A 22,521-nucleotide genomic window follows, 5' to 3' on the forward strand; every position below is an offset into this window, starting at 1 on the left:
TGGCATTGTGCTGCACCTGCAGTTGGAGAAAATAAAGACAGATCGGAGCAGAATATCAGCTGGTGATATGACAATGCTGGTTTAGAACTTGGACATATAGAAAGTTAAACTGGTTAAGTGTATGCATTATTGGCACATGCCAAAATTCTATCACCCCAAATTCTTCTAACATTTTTGCTTCTGGGATCCTAAATTACCATGCAAGATGGGCTAGCTATAGTATTTTTTTTTTTTCACGTTCTAAGACATGAGCTTTTTATAGGGCTTACCTACAGGGTGGGGAAGTCAAGCTACGTTGCCCTGAAATCAGGAGCTGCTCTGAATGGTAGCCAGTTCAGAGCACAACATGGAAATAGTCTGCCCTATAGTCTTTTGAGACTGAAGGGATTCCACTTGTACCATCACCTAATAGGTTTTTATCTTGCACATGCCTTTTCACTAAAATGAAAATAGAATATGGATTACCTTCCCCCGTTTCCAAAGAAATCTAAAACTGTCTAAAGGAATCAACACAAACACTTAACAAGAGCCTATCCATTTGTCTTACTTGGGTCTCCAGTTAAAGTTCAGGTATTGCTTTGTAATATTTAATCCTTACAATAACCCTTTGAATTATCTGCCCTATTATGGTAGGTTGAATTCTGTACTCTTGGGGTGGGGGGTCTGTAAGTGTGAACCCACTGTAAATATAACCTTTTAAAGATGTTAATTTTAGTTAAGGCATAGCCCATCTGAATAAGGTCGGGTCTTAATCCTATTACTGGAGGCTTTATGAAGAGAAAGTCACCTGGAGTGACAGAAGCAGGAATCAGCGGAACATGGAAGAGAAAGGAGAGGATATCATCAGGTGATGGAAAAGCCAAGGAACCCAAGGATTGCTGGCTAGCCAGAATGCTACTGACCCCAGGAGAAAGCCAGCCTTCCAGCCCTCAAAACTGTGAGCCAATAAATTCCTGTTGTTAAGCCAACGCATTGCATGGTATTTGTCTCAGCAGCCAGGAAACCAAGACAGTACCTGTTATGGTAAGTCTTCATTGTATAGGTACAATATTCTGCAACTGAAATGGCCTGAAGCTTTCTACTCAAGTGTAGTCTAGGGTTCAGCAGCATTCATATGACCTGCGGGCTTGTTAGCGAGGTCACTCTAGACCTACAGAATCAGAATCTGCATTTTGACCAGATCCCCAAGAGGCTCATATGCATATTAAAATTTGAGAAGTGTTGGCCTTATACTATTTTTATGGTAAATGGTATTTTTCAGTCATTCATGGAAAAGAATGCCTGCTTAGTTTCCTGTCCATAGTTGGAGGCACAGATAAAATTGGAATAGAGAGACCACCAAACACAATTTGTATGAGATCTAACACTCAGTCTAAGTGAACATAAATTCTTTTAGTGGAAGAATAAAATACTGATTTTATACTTACAAAAAGATGACCCCTCAATCATCAAAATACGACCTTCAAAGAAAGTAGCTCAATAATCCATTCTTTTGAATTTCAAATACTTGTATTGGTTGCCTAAAGAGGTACTTTTGAATGATTACATTAATGTTGCATTCTAGCTGCAATAAAGGCTATGCGAAAATATTAGTAGGGAAATAGGGCATGCAAATATGAAATTCACTTAAGACCTCACATCCTATAAAGTAGCCCAATACTTTATGAATGGCAATCTACTTAGTAAATAGTAAATAAAGTGCCCAGTTCCATAACAGATCAATCCCAGCTGACCATTGTTAAATCTTGTCTGGCCTATCTCCAAGCTGTCTGTGCTGCTCTGGCAGGCACGGGCTTCTCAGGGGTCAGGAGACCAGGAGGCAGGCGGAAGGGGGAATGTTGCCAGCCACCCGTACTGGCCTCCCACCCTCCTCTTAGTGGCTTGCTTTGTGAGTCACTTGATGTGGGTGAAAAGACCCCTACACTAAAGCAATCTAATCTCTACCATTAAAGACTGAAATGATAAGCAAGAAAAAAAAAATAGCAAGAAAATAGTGTGTAACAAAGAGTTTTATCCTTGGTAATATTTTGATATGCCCATAAATGAGGCAAAATCAATTCTTCCTCAAAAATCTGGAAACTTTCTACTGATAGATAACCAGAAAAAAAAAAAGAAAGCCTATATTTAAATTTGTTTTCCACATTTCTTTTTAAATGACTTAGAAATGGAGGAGCTTTTCCCAACAAGTCACTAAAGAATCTAACTAAGATAATGCAATCATGACAGGCTCAAAAAGGATGATACTTAAAAATGCACTTTTAGGGAGTTTCTGGCCAGATTACCTTCATTCTTTCACAAACTACCCATGAGAAATACAGATAAAGGATATGCATCATTGATGGGTACTGGGTTTGGGGAAAGCTTTATAATAAAGCTTCATCATTTATTGTGAGGATTTCATTTTGAATTACATTTAATAGATTATTCTTGACTCATTTGTTTTATTATATGTTATATTAGTTATATGAACTAGTTGGTGAACATATTTATGGCTTAATAACAAGAACAGGATGCATTTCCTTATGTTTCATAGGATATGGATAACCCTGAAAATCATATCTTTCAGTTTTTGTTTTAAATACAGAGGTTGTGTTAAAATAGGGAAAAGACATTCACAGCTGGCCAAGGATACAGATAAATGGGTACATACTTAGAGTTAATCTTGCTAATCCAGCCTCTCAAATTTTCCATTAAGGACAAAATAATTGTGGGGGGGGGGTTGAAGACCTTGAATTATATGGAATATAGAAACCTTCAGATACTCACTTATCACTTTGCTTTATCTGTACGGATAAAAATCTTTGCCTTTTCTATCAATTACCACATCACTTTGTGAATAGACCTCAAGGGCCTGCCTACTGTAAACACATAGGAACTCTTTAAAAATCATCTCAGGGTGGAAGAAGATGGTGGCATACAGGGGAGTGGAAACCAGTAAGTCCACCTGGGACAACTAATAAACAACCAGGAACAACTAGTAAATAATCTTGAATAACTGTGGGGGACAAACATGACTGTCCACTCATCATACACCAACCTGAAATTGGAAGGAATGCCTGAGATTGCAGCATAAAATTTGTAAGTAAAAACTGCAGATCCAAGCTGAGAGCCCCCTCCCCTCACTGGCAGCCCAAAGTGCAAAGCCTCACTGTGCTAGAGAGCAGCACTCTCCCAGCAAGCGAATATAGCTCAGCCCAGCTCCGGCTGAGTTTTTAATTAACAAATGTTGACTGCTCAATACAAACTATGAATCCCCAACAAGCAGACAGAGGCTATTGGTGACAACTGACCTTGGAGAGTCAGAGGACCTCTCTGGGAGGAAGGGTGTGCTGGTTTGTATATATTATGTCCCCCTGAAAAAGCCATATTCTTTAATGCAATTTTATGGGGGCAGACATATTAGGGCAACCTATTGGTTCAGTATTTCCATGGAGGTGTGGCCATGCCCATTCAGTGTGGGCCTTGATTAGTTTACTAGAGCCTTATATAAGCTCAGACAGAAGGAGCAAGCTTGCTACAGCCAAGAGGGACACTTTGAAGAGTACACAGGAGCTGAGAGAGGGATGTCCTGGGAAAAAGCTCTTTTGAAACCAGAACTCAGGAACAGACGCCAGCCACGTGCCTTCCCAGCTAACAGAGGTTTTCCGGACACCATTGGCCATCCTCCAGTGAAGGGACCCGGTTGTTGATGCATTACCTTGGACCCTTTATGGCCTTAAGACTGTAACTGTGTAACCAAATAAACCCACTTTTATAAAAGCTAATCCATTTCTGGTGTTTTGCAAAAAGGCAGCATCAGCAAACCAGAACAGATTTTGGTACCAGAGAAGTGGGGTACTGCTGAGAATGCAAATACCAAACATGTTGGAATGGCTTTTCAAATGGATAAGAGGAAGATTCTGGAAGAATTGTGAGAAGTTTGACAGAAAAGGCCTAGATTGATTTGTAGAGACTGTTAGTAGAAATGTGGACTCTAAAGATACTTCTGACAAGTCTTGAACAGAAGTGATGAATGTGTTGTTGCAAACTGGAAGAAAGGTGTCCTTGTTTTAAAGTGGCAGAGAATTTGGCAAAATTCAGTCCTGGTGACAGATGAAAGGAAGAATTTGAGAGCGATGAGCTGGGATACTTGGCTGATGAGATTTCAAAACTAAAAGTCATGGATACAGCATGGCTTCTCCTTGCAGCTTATAGTAAAATGCAAGCGGAGAGGGATAAACTTAGAACTGAACTCTTGGGTTCAAAGAAACCAGAAAGTGATGGTTTGGAAATTCTGGGCTTCCAGGGGGTGGAACCCCAGAAGCTACAGCCCAATGTGAGGATTTAACCAAACATGGAACCCAGCCTCCATTTCAGTACAAGCCAGGATTGGAGATGGAGTTATCCACAAAGGATTTGTGGAAAGTCCTACTGTCTGATGACATTGATTCCTGTGTGCTTCATGGAAGCCAACAGAATTTTTGTGACACCTTTACAGAAGGAGCTCACTGCTGTAGCTGAGACAGACATTTTGAAGAAGGCCGTTGGAAGCTGATGCAGACGTTTTGGAGAACGCCATTTTGAAACACAACCTGGGAGCTAGCAGATGCCAGCCACATGCCTTCCTAGCTAAGAGAGGTTTTCTGGATGCCATTGGCCATCCTCCAGTGAAGGTACCCAATTGTCTATGCATTACCTTGGAAGCTTTATGGCCTTAAGACTGTAACTGTGTAACCAAATAAACCCCCTTTTATAAAAGCCAATCCATTTCTGTTTTTTTGAATTCTGGCAGTATTAGCAAACTGGAACAGAGGGGTAGCCCAGAGGACCAGGTGCTATCTCTGGCTGATGGGTGAAACTGAGGGTGGCCATGGACTGGCCCTGAAGGGGGGCTTTCTGTCTCTTTTTTGGCACAGTGGAGAAAGCCTCAGCCATTTTCAGTTCCAAACACTCTGATCCAGACAATGGTGGAGACAGCAGAGTCAGAGAGACTATTCAAATGCAAATGACATCTTCCCAAGGGGTGTTATCTTCCCTAAGAGGAAAGAGATGGGGCCCAGCTCTATTACCCATCTTCCATTCAGAACCAGAACCAAGAGCCTGGGGGAAAACAACCATGGGCTACACCTCCTTATACCAGTCTGGAGTGACAGGCTGACAGGCACCACCTGCTGAGCAGAAAAGCACAGTTACTTGAGGCCTCACAGGGTGTATCAATCTTCTAACACACCCTCAGGGAAACCAGATACTATTGTCTCCTTCCAAGACCTGAGCCCATTCTGGTCTGGGAAAACTTTATTGGGGTAAACAAGGAAACCAGATGCTTAGACAACAGAAAACTACAACCTACACTAAGAAAAACAAACTTACACTTCAACTGAGATACAGGAATTTAAACAACTAATGCTGAACCAATTCAAAAACTTTAGGGAAGATATGGCAAAAGAGATGAATTGTATAATGAAAACACTGGGTGTGCATAAGGTAGAAATTGAAACTTCGAAAAAATAACTGGCAGAATCTATGGAAATGAAAAGCACAACACAAGAGATGAAAGACACAATGGAGACATACGACAGTAGATCTCAAGAGGCAGAAGAAAACACTCAGAACTGGAGAACAAGACATCTGAAAGCCTACACACAGAAGAACAGATAGAGAAAAGAATGGAAAAATATGAGCAACATCTCTGGGAATTGAATGACAACATGAAATATAGGAATGTATGTGTCATGGATGTCCCAGAAGGAGAAAAGAAGGGAAAAGGGCAGAAGCAATAATAGAGGAAATAATCCCTGAAAGTTTCCCATCTCTTATGAAAGACATAAAATTACAGATCCAAGAAGCACAGCATACCCCAAACAGAATAGATATAAATAGGCCTACGCCAAGACACTTAATAATAAAATTATCAAACATCAGAGAAAAAGAGAGAATCCTAAAGCAGCAAGAGAAAAGCAATCCATCACATACAAAGGAAGCTTGATAGGACTATGTGTGGATTTCTCAATAGAAACCATGGAGGCAAGAAGGAAGTGGGGTGATATATTTAAGATACTGAAAGAGAAAAAACACCAACCAAGAATCCTATATCCAGCAAAACTGTCATTCAAACATGAGGGAGAGCTTCAAATATTCTCTGACAAACAGACAATGACAGAGTTTGTGAACAAGATAATTGCTCTACAGGAAACACTAAAGGGAGCCCTGCAGATGGAAAGGAAAAGACAGGAGTGAGAGGTTTGGAACACAATTTTGGGAAATAGTAGCACAGCAAGGTAAGTACACTGAATAAATATGACTGTGAGTACGGTTTTGAAAGAGGAAGGTTAGGACCATGTGGGACACCAGAAGGAAAGAGGAAAGATAAAGACTGGGACTGTATAACCCAATGAAACCTAGGGTGCTCAACGATAGTGATATAAGGTACAAATATGTTTTTCATGAGGTAGAAAAAAATGAATGTCAACATTGCAAGGTGTTAAAAATAGGGTGGGATTGGGGGGAAAAACAATCAATTCAAACTAGAGACTACAATTAACAGAAACATTGTATTACGCTTCCTTTAATATAACAAAGGCAATATACCAAAGCTAAAAGCCTATGGGGGGGGGTGATGGGGGAGGGTATGGGAATCTTGGATTGGTGATGTTGTCTGACTCTTTATTCTACTTTAGTTTAATGCTATCCTTCCTTTTGTTGCTTCCTAGCTGTGATGTTTTATTTTGTTTTGTTTATTTTTTCTCTCTCTCTTTTCTTTTTCTTTTGTTTCTCTACCTTCTTTGACTCTTCCTCCTTCTTTGTGGAAGAAATGGAGATGTCCTTATATAGATACAGGTGATGGTGGTGAATACATAAATACATGACTATACAGGGAACCATCGACTATTTGCTTAGGACACAATATATGGTGTGTGAACAAAACTGTCTTAAAAAAGTGAGTTGATGAAAACTTAGGGCACTATATTGAGTGAAGTAAGGCAGACACATAAGGACAAATATTGCAGGGTCTCACTAGTATGAAATAATTATAATATGTAAACTCAGACATGAAATATAAGTTACCAGGATATAGAACAAGGCTAAAGAATGGGGAGTAGTTGAGTATTATGAGCAGAATGTTCAACTAGGGTGAACTTAAACATTTGGAAATGGACAGAGGTGATGGTAGCACATTGTGAGAATAACTAACAGTGCTGAATGGTGTATGAATGTGGTGGGAAGGGTAAGCTCAGTCATGTATGTTACCAGAAGGAAAGTTGGAGGTTAAAAGATGGGACTGTATAAAACAGTGAATCTTGTGGTGGACAATGTCCATGATTAACTACAAATATTAGAAATCTCACTCATGAACTAGAACAAATGTATGACACTATAACTAGAAGTTAATAATGGAGGAGCATATAGGAAAAAAAATACCTATTGCAAACTATATACTACAGTTAGTAGTAGTTTAACACTCTTTCATCAACAGTAACAAATGTACTATACCAAAACTATCAATCAATAATGGAATGGGTTGTTAGGGGTATGGGAGGATTTTAGTTTCCTTTTCTTTTCTTTATTTCTTTTCTGGAGTAATGAAAATGTTCTAAAAATTGAAAAAAAATTAATTGTGGTGATGGATGCACAGCTGCATGAAGGTACCATGGGCAACTGATTGTACAGTTTGGATCTTTGGATAATTGTATGGTATACGAACAATCTCAATTTAAAAAAAATAAAATCATGTCTACTTTTTAATAAGAGGAGAAATTATAGCCTCAACTGGGCTTCCCTGAGGCCCTGGCCACAGGCTTCCTTTTTTTTTTTTTTTTTTTTTTTCATGACTGTATGTTTCACCCATCATAAAAACACAGGCATGAAGTTACCTCAGGAAGAGATCTAGTTGATCGGCTGTCATCAGGTAGCATTTCTCCTACATTATTCCCCAACCCTGACAATCTTTCATTAATGCTGAGTTGTTAAGTAAATGATCCACGCTATAGAAAAAGGAATAGTACAAGTCAAAACAGCACAGCGGTATGTTAGGTACATTTTTATTTTGAAAATATATTTGTAAAATATTTTGAAAATATATCAAAATATACTTTCTAGGCCTGTGTAAATTCAGTATAAAGTTTTATAAGATTTTTAAAACAATCTTACTGACTTATAATCGGTATTCACTTATTAAAGATATTAAAAGTTGTTCACTAGAAGCTGCCAGTTAGCAGACCTACATTCAAGTCTTGGCTTTGCCAGCAACTGGCCATAAATCTTTGGGTATTCACCCAGACTTCCTAGGCTTTGCTTTCCTTTGGTGAAGGGAAAGGGTTAGACTAGAACGAACATGGAGGTACCATTCTGGCATTTTGTGCTGGAAACGCTCAATTACTGATCTTTAACACCTTTTGATAAATATTAATACGAAAAATATTAATATATTTGCATACTACTTTATCACTCACAAAATGCTTTCACATATGTGATCTCTTTTAAATCTCTTCCATGCTGGTGAGTTAGGCACATTTCACAGAAGTGAGAAAATGTTTAGAGAACTTATAATTTACCCAAGAACCCCAATTAGTTACATGGCAGAGCTAGAGAGACAGATCTTTCAACTCCCAAATTCAATTTTCCTTTTACTATACTCAGCTACTTTAATGTTTAAGGTAACATAGGGCATGATTAATTAAGTTTTTATTGAATCCTAAAGTAATGAAGTATCATTAAAAAAATTCTCTGGATTTAAAGGCAGAGAACTAGGTTTAATTGACAGCTGTGACAATGAAGAAGTCATTTAACCTCTCTTGGCCTCAGTTTCCTCATCTGTAAAGCAAGGAGTTTGGACTACATGAGTTTTGGGCTTCCTTATTGCTTAAAATTCTAGTTTTCTTTTTAGTAGCTGTGACTATTTCTAGATTAACAGTGTGACAAATTAATATTAAAATGAATCATTTTTAAGGACTGTAAGAGGTTAAAAGAGGATAGATCAGAAGATAACTGCAACTGGATATTCATGTTCTTTGGCCACTGGCATATTAAAAACATTGGATTAATATAACTGACTGAACTCCAGATCCACTTTCCAACAAACAAGTTAACTTGAGATTTCGCAGAGGGGGATGCTATTTTGACTGAGTCATGTAGAAAATGTATGAGTGGCATTTTCTGAGCGGTCTTGACTTGAGAGAAGACCTTACTTGAGAACCAATGGCAGAAAACCAAAGGAGCTCATTGTGAAGACATTTTTGACTCTCTCTGCAGTGTCTCTACCTCTCTGATATAGTATCTTATTGTCTTGCATACACATAGTTCTGAAATTTTATAATTGGTAGATATTTCATTTTAAGATTTAAAAAATCACTTGAAAATAGTGGAGGGTATGATAGTGATATTGTTTCAAGAGTCAGGGACAAAGAAGAGTGTTTGAACCTGCTGCTTCTTTGCCTGCCTCCTGTTTGAGTAGAACACTGTAACTTTTGAAGCTAACATAGGAAGGGTCATAATCAGCTTGCTGTGCTGGTGACTTTACGCACAATTAAGCCTTGTTGGGACTTCCTTTATTTGTAGTAGTACTGTTACAGCGTGGGATGCTATTCAGTTCCAAACAACATTCCATTTAATAACTAAGCATTAGTTCACCATTAAATCAGGGCCATCACTAACTGATAAGCATCTCCATTTTCTTTTGTCTCTCTCGATCTCCAGTTCAGCAAGCAAAATGCGTCAGTGGCATGGCCATTTAGACAAGAAGGTTGGAAGGAGGGTAGATTGAACAAGGATGACCAAAATTCAGTCTAGTCACAGAGTTGGAACTTTTCCTTAGTCTTTTCCTTTTCTTAAAAATAAATTTACATACTTGTCAAGAGGCACTTTAAGTGCCATTAAAAACAAAACTAAATAAAACAACTGTTAAGCAAATAACTGCACCAACAACTACACCTCTGAGACGCTGAGGAAATGAAGATGTATGGGGTGGCATACAAAAGATACACATTAAAAGATATGAACAAGAATGTTCGCAGCAGTATTGTTTACAGTAATCAGCACTAAAAATAACTCAATGTCCATCAAGAGTGGAGTAGATAAATTACTGTATATATTTATATAATAGAAATTACCACTCTGCAAAACAGCTTGATTAACTTTCACAAAACTAATGTTGAGAGAAAGAAGCCATACTCAAAAGAAATGCATAATGTAAATAAAGTTTAAAACTCGGCAAAGTCAAACAACGATGTCAGAAATCAGGATAATGGTCACTTTTGGGGAGGAGTAAGGAGTAGCCATTGAGAGCATGAAGAAAGTTTCTGGGTGCTAGTAATGATTTATTTATTTTTTTGTCTAATGTGTTCACTTTTCATCAAACTGTACACTCATATTTTGGGTCCTTTTCTGAATATTTTTTATACTTCAAAGAAGAGTTTATCTTAAAATTGTGTTAGGAATGAGGAACTGTTTCAGACTGGGTCTGAGTACCCTACAGGCATCAAGTCAAGTCTCACCGCGACTACAGGGGTCAGTTTTATTTACTTATTAATAAATAAATTATTTTAAATCCACTTTCTATTTTAGAGTAGATTAAGATTTATAGAAAAATTGCAAAGACAGTAAAGAAAATTCTGGTTTTCCACTCACCCGGTTTCCCCTATTGTTAACATCTAACATTACAATGGTACATTTGTCACAATCAAGAAACTGCCATTGGTATATTTCTATTACAAAAATTCCACACTTTATTCAGATTTCACTGTTTTTTTTCACTAATGGCTTTTTCTGTTCCAAGATGCCATGCAAGATATCACATTGCATTTCGTCATCTTGTCTTCTAAGTCCCCTCTGCTTTGTGACAATTTCTCAATTTTTCCTTGTTGTTCATCACCTTGACAATTTTGTGGGGAACTGATCAGGTATTTTGTAGAATATCTGGGTTTGTCTGATGTATTCATCACACGATAAAGAGCAACTGGCTTATCACAGAGCTGCTAACCTTCACCTGGCCAAGGTAGTGTTTACTGGGTTTTTCCACAGTAAAGCTCTGTCCTCCCCTTTATGTATTCTATTCTTTGGAAGCAAGTCACTACACGCTGCCCATCCTGAGGGGGGAAGAGGGAGTTAAGCTTCAACTCCTATTTTAAATTTCCATTTTTGTCTGTTTTATACTGCACATCATGTACTAGCTCAGTTCACGCATATAATTATAAGTAAATATCCTTGCTATTTTGCCCCTATAGGAGCAATTAGCAAGTAATGTATGGCTCAACATCTGATTATAAAAGGTTTCTCCATCTTAATGGAAACCTTGTTTAACGGGATAATTATGATGCAAACTAAAGAAAGGACGTACCTACTGAAAATAAATATAAATGCCTGAATAAGGGAGACCTGTGAGCATCTTCTTTATCAGAGATAACCACGGGCTTCAGCGTCGGCAAGGAAATGGGCTTGCAGAAAAGGTTTGTATCGGGGGCAGGAAAGGTCTGCAAACTTTATGTGCTATGCAGAATGTCTATAGAACCTATAAATTTTCCTCTTAAGTTTTTTTTTTCTTTTTTTTTTAACCATTCGTAATCCCTATGCATCACTTAAGCAGCAATTCCGGGCTGAAAAAATCCTAACAGGACAAGACCACAGATGCTAGCCTGGTGCGAGGAAGCGAATCTTTCCGGCAGAGGATTTGTAACCACTACCGTAGCGTAGTTCACTGAGCAGTGTGTAGTACCAACTACAGCAGGCAGCAGGCACGAAGCTCCTCCCTCCGGCCCAGGAGTCGGCGGGGCAGACGCACCGAGTGCCTCCAGCTACGGTAGTGCGGGCCTCCCTCCCGGTCCCGTCCAGCCCCGCCCCGCCCCGCCCCGCCCCGTCGGCCCCGCCCCGCCCCGTCGGCCCCGCCCCTTGGCGGACTCCGCGTCTTACTTCCGGGTCGCGCTGGGCCTTCCTTGCCGCGGTCCAGCCGTGGCGCGGGAGTCTGGGGACCGCCCCCGCGCTTCGGCGCGCCGCCTGGTCGCTGGTGAACCTCGCGGCTTGCGCCAGCAGGGTACGGCCCTTCCTTTACTTCTCTCTCCTGTGGGTCCCCGTCTTCCTTCTTCGGCGCTGGGGCGGGGCCGGGGCCGAGGCCGGGCGCCGCGCTGGGGGAGCCTGGGCGCCCGGCCGATCACCCCATCAGCCCTCCGCGCCATGCTTGCGGGGCTTGCTGGGGGCCCTGAAAACAGCTTATGTGTATGGAGGCCTGCTTCTCTGCACCAGTCTCTTCGTGTGCGGGCGGCGCAGGGCTGTTTACACCTCGGGGTCTGCTGGCTGCCCAGACCCGAGCGCGGTGTCGGCCACCTGCCCTGCTGTGTACTTGTTGCTCATGTGCCTGCTGCTTTGATTTACCGTTGACATCGATGGTTTCTGTCTAACCAGGCCCATGTCTTCTTTCCTTAAGATTGCCACACAGTACCCGGCAACAGCCTTGTTTCTCTGATTAGGGGTGTCCTTAGAGTGTGACCATCCACTTGGCCTGCTTGTCCAGTTGTTTGCGGCGGAAGTGGTTTTGCATTTTATTGATAGTTTCCCAAATGCTCATTGCCACCAGGCCTCTAGGTACATTTACTAATTGAAATATACAAATAATTACAAAGTCAGGACGATATAAACCAGGGGTATGAAATTACCTTGGCAGGATCCCTGGCTGGCCTTAAGCTCTGGAAGACTCACTAACGCCAAGAACTGGAATCTCTGCTTGTTCAAGTCAATTGGAGGAAATTAGCTGTTTTTGCTTCCTGGCTTGCACTCCTCAGTTTCTTAAAGGCAGAATATAGGCAGATTTTTTTCCTTCAAGCTCACTTCATGCCTCTATGGTGCTATAATATGTGTTGTACGTGTTGATTGAGTAGAGGAAGATTTTCCAGACACATGAGGCTCCTGTAGTCCTTTTTAGATGCTGCATTCTTGGGGGAAAGAAACAATGTACTTGTCTTTCTAGTCACAATGTTTATTACTCTATAATAGGCAATCTCTAATTGTTTACTGAACTGGATTCTTCTTTTCACACTTTCTTTCTGAGTACTTTGTAATTTTTCTTTTTTTTAATGCTTACCAAATTTTGGCTTAATTCTGCACCCGGACTTTCACACTTTTCCCTTCTGTTATTGATTTGAAAATCAGAGAGGTCAGCTGGATGTGAGGTGACTATTTCTTTTTACTAAAGCCATCATGCAGTAATGCAATTACTGTTCTGTGTATAAAGGCATCTTAAAATGTTGTTGACAGTTACTTCCACATACAGTCAGTTAACAAAAACTGCCCCTTCTTTTTCTGTGTTAGTCTCATTGATTCGTCCTCTTATTTTTCCTGTGGTCAGCATTCTCTATCTTAACTTTATGGATCTAACTTTGGTGTCTTATTAGAAAGGCCTTGGACACAGGAATTATATATAAAAATTCACCTCTCTTTTCTTCTAATACTTTTTTTGGGGGAGAACCTTCTTTGATTAAAAGAACATTTTTAAGAGAAGTAGTAGGTTTACAGAAAAAATGCAGAAAATACCGAGATCCTATTTATAATCAGATTATTCCTCCTCTCCAATTTTCTCTGTTATTAGCGTTTTGCATTAGTGTGATACTTTGTTATAATTGATGAAACAATATTATAATTACACTATTAACTATACTCCATAATTTGCGTAAGGGTTCACTATTTGTTTTGTACAGGCCTATGGTTTTTTGTTTTTTAGTTTTTAGTAACATATATACAACATAAAATGTCCCCTTATAACCACATTCAAATATGTAATTCAGTCAGTGGTATTAATTGCATTAACAGTGTTGTGCTACCATCATCACCATCCTTTACTAAAATTTTTCCATCACCCAAAACAGAACCTCTGTACCAATTAAACATTAACTTCTCATTCCCTACTTCTACTCCGGCTCCTGGTAACCTGTATTCTAGTTTCATATCAGTGAGAGCATATAATAATTATCCTTTTGTGTCTGGCTTATTTCAATCATCATGATGTCTTCGAGGTTCATCCATGTTACATGAATCTGAACTACTCTTTTTACACCTGAATAATATTCCATTGTATGTATATGCCACAGTGTGTTGGTATCTGTTCATCTGTTGATGGGCACTTGAGTTCCTTCCATCTTTTCACAATTGTGAATAGTGCTGCAGTGAACATTAGTGTGAAATTATCTGTTTGAGTTCCTACTTTCATTTTTTAAAGTATATACATAGAAGAGGGATTGCTGGGTTACATGGTAATTCTCTACTTTCTAAGGAACCGCCAAACTTTTTTTTTTTTTTTAATTAGAGAAATTGTGACTTTATGGAACAATCATGCATAAGATACAGGATTCCCATATACCACCCCACCACTAACATTCTGCATTGATGTGGATTATTTATTACAATTGATGATAGCACAGTTTTACAACTCTACTATTAATTAAAGTCCATGTTTAACTTAGGGCTCATTGGTTTTTTTTTTTAAGTTTATTCTGTTACCATATATACAATCTAACATTTCCTCCTTTAATCATATCCAGATATATATTTCAGTGCTGTTAGTTGCATTCACAGTGTGGTGCTACCATCACCACTATGTATTACCAAAACATTTCCATCATTCCAAATGGGAACTCTGTACATTTTAAGCCTTAACTTCCCATTCCCTATCCCCACCCTGTCCCCTGGGACCCTGTGTTCTGTTTTGACTCTCTAAGTTTGCTTATTCTAATGGTTTCAGATACTGAGATCCTACAATATTTGTCCTTTTCTGTCTGGCTTATTTCACTCAACATGATGTCTTCATGGTTCAAGTCACTACTTTCAATTCTTTTGGGTATATACCCAGTAGGATTGTTGGGTCGTATGGTAGTTTATACCTAGCTTTCTGAGGGACTGCCAGACTGTTTTCCAGAGCAGCTGTATCATTTTATAGTGCTACCAGCAATTAATGAATGTTCCCATTTCTTTCTGCACTTGTTATTTTCCATTTTTTTCCAATAACAAATGACATTTTCATATTCAAATTATCTTACATCATACTAATGTGAATAAAAATATGTAATAGGCTGAATGTATAAATGGTATAATCAATTGGAATTCACTTGAAGGTTCCCACCTGTCAAAATAATCATTTCATAGATAAGTGAAAATCCTATATTTTGAGGAATTTTGATCTTTACCTGTTGAAAGCTGGGACAAGGTCATGGCAAAGGCATCTCTACTAGCAGGTACAAGAAAAGCAGACATGGAGCAGGTGGGACACTGTACACATCACATGTACTATGAGCATCTTTCTACTCCTGTACGATTCAAAATTTGGGGCTTCAACATTCTTCGGGATTTAACAAGTCAAAATAAAAGCATGATTAAAATAAGACAGATTAAAAGACTTCAGTTTCCACTTAAAGTTGGTGTTTTTCCTCTTCATAGTATTCACAATTTAAGGAAAGAAATTAATTCTGTCTACTAAGTTTTTTAAATGTTAATATTGTGGGTTCCTTTCATATTGAATTTTAAGCGATACTGCATTGCTCTCTTTATTTCCAGGCTGTTAGGTGCCACAAAGCTTAAACTAAATGAATCCGTACAGGGTGGTATCATGGTTACCCTTTAAAAGCAAAGACATACAAAAAGCATTGTTTTTCAAAGAATATTTTAACAAATAGGGGCTTGCTTTGTATATACATGCCATAGTTAAAGCCACAATTAGTATCTTAAGGGAATAGCTATTTATTTTAATTAGGCTTTTATTTATGTGTAGTTCTGTATGTGTGTGTGTGTGTGTGTGTGTGTGTGTGAGAGAGAGAGAGAGAGAGAGAGATTGATTGAGATTGTTTTTCAGTTTAATTTAGACTATGTAACTTTCTGAGAACTAATTAGCTACAATACTGGTTGAGATATTCAGTCTTTTACCAGGAATTATAAGAAAAGCATACTTTGTACATTCATGAGACACTGAAGTAGATTATTGCTTAATAAACTAATGGGACATCTATTTAAACAGGAGTTTTAGTTGAGAGAAGTGTAAACATAATTCTATATTACAAATATACTGGTTATTCCTTGCCTAGGAGGTTGAGCTAAAGTTTAAGCAGATTAGAGGAAAGTCTTGAGTCTGGAAAAATTCAAAGCATTACATAAATGGAGATAAAGTAATACAGTAAAGTCAATGGGTAATTTTAATAATTATTTACAGAGTCTCCCATTGCTTTACCTCCCTGCTCACATGCTGGTGACATGAGTTATTCCATACTCTTGATCAAACTGTCCATCATCTAATTCCCATAGGATACTGTCACTACTGCTGAAAAGCTGCTGCACTGTGTTGGCCTCCCCTCCTTTGTCCAACATTCTCTCAAAGGAGAGAGGAGGCACTCCTCAGGAGGATGTCTGCTCTCTATAGGTTGTGACGTGGCAGTGTCTAATCCAACGCTTCTGCCGGTCACTTTGTTCTTAACTTCACCTTTTATATGCTAGCTGGCTTTCCTAAATTTACAGTTCTGAGGCTGCGAAATGTCCAAATCAAGGCATCAACAGGCGATGCTTTCTCCCAAAGACTGCCTATCAGCGATCTGGAACTCCTCTGTCACATGGCAAGGCACATGGCTGGCGTCTGCTGGTCTCTCCCTTCTTTCCCAGGTTTCGTTGCTTCCGGTTTCTGGCTTCAGTGATTTCCTCTCTGTTTCTGTGGTTTCTCTCTGTTTTCTGTGTCTCCTCTCTCGGATTCTCTGACTTTCCTTTCTGAGCTTCTTTGGCTTTTTTCTGTTCCATTTGTTTAATAGAAGTTATTCTAATGGGTGTGAAATGGTGTCTCATTGTGACTTTGATTTGCATTTCCCTGGTGGCTAATGATGTTGATGTTTTCATGTGCTTTCTGACAATTTCTGTATCTTCTTTGGAGAATACCTATTCAAGTCTTTTGCCCATTTTTTAAATTGGGTTGCTTATCTTTTTGTTAAGTGGAAGCATTTCTTTATACATCTTGGATATAAATCCTTTTTTGGATATATGGTTTGCAAATATTTTCTCCCATTGTATAGGTTGTTGTTTTACTTTCATGATAAAGTTCTTTGAGGCACAAAAGTTTTAATTTTGGTGAGGTCCCGTTTTTCTGTTTTTTCTCTTGTTGCTTGTCTTTGGGTATGAAGTCTAAGATCCCATTGCCTAATACAGAGTACTGAAGGTGCTTCCCTATGTTTTCTTTTAGGAGTTTCATGGTGCTAGCTCTCTGATATTAAGGTCTTTGATCCATTTTGAGTTGTTTTTTTGTATATGGTGTGAGATATTCAGTTTACCTAGCCCCATTTGTTGAAGAGACTGTTCTTTCCCAGTTGAGTGGTCTTTGTCCCCTTGTCAAAAATCAGTTGGCAGTAAGTTTGAATGTTGATTTCTGAGCTCTCAGTTCTGTTCCACTGGTCTATATGTCATCCTTGTGCCAGTAGCATGGCCGTATTGACTATTGTGGCTTTGTAAGATGTTTATATATATATTTTATTGAGATTGTTCACATACCATACAACTACCCAAAGATCCAAAGTTTACAATCAATTGCCCATGGTACCATCATACAGACGTTCGTCCATCACCACAATTAATTTTTTTTTCAATTTTTAGAACATTTTCATTACTCCAGAAAAGAAATAAAGTCAAAAAAAGGAAACTCAAATCCTCCCATACCCCTAACCAACCCCCCCTCCATTGTTGATTCATAGTTTTGGTATAGTACATTTGTTACTGTTGATGAAAGAATGTTAAAGTAATACTAACTGTAGTATATAGTTTGCAATAGGTATATATATTTTTTCCTATATGCCTCTCTATTATTAACTTCTAGTTCTAGTGTCATACATTTGTTCTAGTTTGTGAGAGAGATTTGTAATATTTGTATAGTTAATCACGGACATTGTCCACCACAAAATTCACTGTTTTATACATTCCCATCTTTTAACCTCCAACTTTCCTTCTGGTGACATATTTGACTTTGAGCTTACCCTTTCCACCACCTTCACACACCCTTCAGCACTGTTAGTTATTCTCACAACGTGCTACCTTCACCCCATCCATTTCTAAAAGTTTAGGTTCACCCTAGTTGAATATTCTGCTTATAATACGCAACCACTCCCCATTCTTTAGCCCTCATTCTATATCCTGGTAACTTATATTTCATGTCTATGAGTTTGCATATTAAAATTAGTTCTTATCTTTGAGATCCTGCAATATTTGTCTTTATGTGTCTGTCTTATTTCACTCAGTATAGTGCCCTCAAGATTTCTTCATCAACCCATTTCTTTTAAGATGGTTTTGTTCACACACCATACATTCTGTCCTAAGTAAACAATCGTTGGTTCCCTGTATAGTCATGTATTTATGTATTCAGCACCATCGCCACTATCTATATAAGGACATCTCTATGTCTTCCACGAAGAAGGAGGAAGAGTCAAAGAATGCAGAGAGGCAAAAGAAAAAGAAGAGAGAAAGAGAGAGAGAGAAAAAAAAACAAACAAAATGTGACAGCTAGAAAGCAACAAAAGGAAAGATAGCATTAACCTAAAGTAGAATAAAGATTCAGACAACATCACCAATGCCAGGAGTCCCATACCCTTCCCCTACCACCCCCCCCATATGCATTTAGCTTTGGTATTGCTTTCCTTATGTTAAAGGAAGCATAATACAATGTGTCTGTTAATTATAAACTCTAGTTTGCATTGATTGTATTTCCCCCCCAATCCCACCTTATTTTCCCACCCTATTTTTAACACCTTTCAGTGTTGACGTTCATTTGTTCTACCTCAAGTAAAAACATATTTGTACCTTTTATTACAATCGTTGCGCACCTTAGGTTTCCCTGAGTTATACGGTCCCAGTCTTTATCCTTCGTCTTTTGTTCTGGTGTCCCACATGGTCCCAGCCTTCCTCTTTCAACCATACTCACAGTCATCTTTGTTCAATGTACTTACATTGCTGTACTACTATCTCCCAAAATTGTTTTCCAAACTTCTCACTCCTGTCTTTTCCTTTCTGTCTGCAGTGCTTCCTTTAGTGTTTCCTGTCAAGCAGGTATCTTATTCATAAACTCTGTCATTGTCTGTTTGTCAAAGAATATTTTAAGCTCTCCCTCGTATGTGAAGGACAGTTTTGCTGAATATTGGATTCTTGGTTGGTGGTTTTTCTCTTTCAGTATCCTAAAAATATCACCCCACTTCCTTCTTGCCTCCATGGTTTCTATTGAGAAATCCTCACAGTCTTATCAAGCTTCCTTTGTATGTGATGAATCACTTTTCTCTTGCTGCTTTCAGGATTCTCTCTTTATCTTTGACATCTGATAATCTCATTATTAAGTGTCTTGGCATAGGCCTATTCACATCTATTCTGTTTGGGGTATGCTGCGCTTCTTGGATCCGTAATTTTATGTCTTTCATGAGAGATGGTAAACTTTCAGTGATTATTTCCTCTATTATTGCTTCTGCCCCCTTTCCCTTCTTTTCTCCTTCTGGGACACCAATGACACGTACATTCCTCCTGCTTTTTGTTTTGTCCTTAAGTTTCTGGAGATGTTGCTCGTATTTTTCCATTCTCTTCTCTATCTGTTCTTTTGTGTTTAGGCTTTCAGGTGTCTTATTCTGCAGTTCCTGAGTGTTTTCTTCTGCCTCTTGAGATCTGCTGTTGTATGTTTCCTTTGGTCTTTCATCTCTTATATTGTGACTTTCATTTCCATAGATTCTGCCAGTTGTTTTTTTTTGAACTTTCAGTTGCTACCTTATGTATGCCCAGTGTTTTCATTAAACGGTTCATCTCTTTTGCCATATCTTCCCTAAACTTTTTGAATTGACTTAGTATTAGTTGTTTAAATTCCTGTATCTCAGTTGAGGTGTGTTTGTTCCTTTGACTGGGCCATAACTTTGTTTTTCTTAGTTAAGGTTGTAGTTCGCTGTTGTCTAGGCATGATTTCCTTGGTTCCCCCAATCAGGTTTTCCCAGACCAAAACAGACTCTGGTCCCGGAAGGAAGAACTACTCAGTGTTCGGTTTCCCTGCGGGTGTCTTGGAAAATTGGTACACCCTGTGAGGCCTCAGATCACTGTGCTTTTCTGCCCAGCAGGTGGTGCCTGTCAGCCTATAACTCCAGAGTGGTGTAAGGTGTGGCCCATGGCTGTTTTCCCCCAGGCTCTGGGTTCTGATTCTGAATGGAAGGTGGTTAGTAGGGCTGGGCCCCACCTCTTTCCTCTTAGGGAAGATAGACCCCCTAGGGAGAGGTCATTAGCATTTGAATGGTCTCTCTCTGCCTATGCTATCTCCATCCTTGTCTGTGTCAGAGCGCTGGGAACTGAAAATGGCTGAGGCTTTCTCTACTGAGCCGAATCAGGGACAGATAGCCCCCTCAGGGCCAATCCGTGGCTGCCGTCCAGCTCTCCAAGATCAGTCGTCACCTAAAGCCTCTGTCTGCTTGTTGCAGATTCGTAGCTTGTATTGAGCAGTCGTTTCTTAACTAAAACCCCAGTTGGAGCTCAGCTGAGCTATATTCACTTGCTTGGAGAGAGCTGCTCTCTAGCACCACGATGCTTTGCAGCTTGGGCTGTGTGTATGTGTGTGTGGGGGGGTGGGGGGAGTGGGGCTCCTACCTTGGATCTGCAGTTTTTACTTACAGATTTTATGCTACAATCTCAGGCATTCCTCCCAACTCAGGTAGATGTGTGATGAGTGGACAATCATGTTTGTCCCTCCATAGTTATTCCAGATTATTTACTAGTTGTTCCTGGTTGTTTATTAGTTGTTCCAGGGGGACCAACTAGCTTCCACTCCTCTCTATGCTACCATCTTAGATCCAATACCTGTAATATGTTTTAAGACTGGGAATTGTGAGCCTTCCAACTTCATTCTTCTTTTTCAAGATGGCTTTAGCTCTTTGGGACCCCTTACCCTTCCATATAAATTTGATGATTGGATTTTCAAGTTCTGCAAAGAAGGTTGTTGAAGTTTTGATTGGGATTGCATTGAGTCTATAAATTGCTTTGGGTAGTATTGATATCTTAACGATAATCTTCCAATGAATGAATGTGGACTATCCTTCCATTTATTTAGGTCTTTTAAAATTTCTTTTAGCAATGTTTTGTAGTTTTCTGTGTACAGGTCCTTTACATCTTTGGTTAGATTTATTCCTAGATATTTGATTCTTTTAGTTGCTTTTGTGAATAGAATTTTTTTCATGATTTCTTCTTCCAGTTGTACATTGCTTGTGTATAGGAAAACTGCTGATTTTGGGATGTTGATTTTGTACCCCACCATTTTGCTGAATTCATTTATTAGCTCTAGGAGCTTTGCTATGGATTTTTCAGGATTTTCTGTATATAGAATCATATCATCTGCAAATAGGGAAAGTTTTACTTCTTTCTTTCCTATTTGGATATCTTTTATTTCTTTTTCTTGCCTGATTGCTTTATCAAGAACTTCTAGTACATTGTTGAATAACAGTGGTGACAGTGGGCATCCTTGTTTTGTTCCTCATCTTAGGGAGAAAGCTTTCAGTCTTTTACCATTAAGTAGGATGTTAGCTGTGAGCTTTTCATATATGCCTTTTTATCATGTTTAGGAAGTTTCCTTCTATTGCTAGTGTTCTAAGTGTTTTTATCAAGAAAGGGTGCTATATTTTGTCAAATGCCTTGTCTGCATTGATTAAGATGGTCGAGTAGTTTTTTCTTTCATTCTGTTAATTTAGCATATTACTTGATTTTCTTATGTTGTGCCAATCTTGCATACCAGGGATGAATCTCACTTGATCATGGTGTATAATTCTTTTTAATATGCTGTTGGATTTACTTTGCTAGTATTTTGTTGAGGGTTTTTGCATCTATATTCATAGGAGATATTGGTCTGCAGTTTTCTTGTGGTACCTTTATCTGGCTTTGCTATGAGGGTGATGTTGGCTTCATAGAATGAGTTAGGGAGTATTCCCTACTCTTCACTTTTTTGGAAGAGTTTGAGCAGAATTGGAGTTGTCTTCTTGGAATGTTTGGTAGAATTCCCCTGTGGAGCTTTCTGGTTCTGGGCTTTTCTTCATTAGGAGATTTTGGATTACAGAGTCAATCTCTTTACTAGTAATAGGTTTGTTGACGTCTTCTATTTCTTCTTGAGTCAAAATAGGTAGTTTTTTTGTGTCTAAGAATTTGTCCATTTCGTCTAGTTTGTCTAACTTATTGGCATACAGTTCTTCATAGTATCCTCTTATAGTCTTTTTTTCAGCGGGGTCTGTAGTAATGTCCCCCTTTTCATTTCTGATTTTTGTTACTTGTATCCTCTCTTTTTCTTTATCAGTCTAACAAAAGGTTTGTTGATTTTATTGATCTTTTCAAAGAACCAACTTTTTATTTTTTGATTCCTTCCATTGTTTTATAATTTTCTATTTCTTTTGTCTCTGCTCTGATCTTTGTTATTTCCTTCCTTCTTCTCACTTTGGGTTCAGTTGTCCCTTCCTTTTCTAGTTCTTCCAGTTTTGAGGTTAGGTCTCTAATCTGAAATCTATCTTTCTTTCTTTCTTTCTTTCTTTCTTTCTTTTTTCCCAATGTAAA

The 22,521-nt window shown here is 38.8% G+C and overlaps 1 protein-coding gene across 3 annotated transcripts in view; it reads left to right on the forward strand.

Annotated features, from left to right (window-relative positions):
- The first annotated feature begins 11,881 nt into the window (after positions 1-11,881).
- Positions 11,882-22,521, forward strand: part of FBXL4 (F-box and leucine rich repeat protein 4) — an 85,099-nt gene continuing 74,459 nt past the window's right edge. For 2 of the 3 annotated variants that reach the window (XM_037843996.1, XM_037843997.1), the window contains exon 1: positions 11,977-12,001. The gene's annotated coding sequence lies outside the window, so the exon portion shown is untranslated. Of the gene's footprint in view, positions 12,002-22,521 lie in introns of all 3 variants that reach the window. The other variant, XM_037843998.1, reaches the window with a different exon arrangement.

This window comes from Choloepus didactylus, chromosome 7 (genome assembly GCF_015220235.1).
Source record: "Choloepus didactylus isolate mChoDid1 chromosome 7, mChoDid1.pri, whole genome shotgun sequence".
NCBI lineage: Eukaryota > Metazoa > Chordata > Mammalia > Pilosa > Megalonychidae > Choloepus > Choloepus didactylus.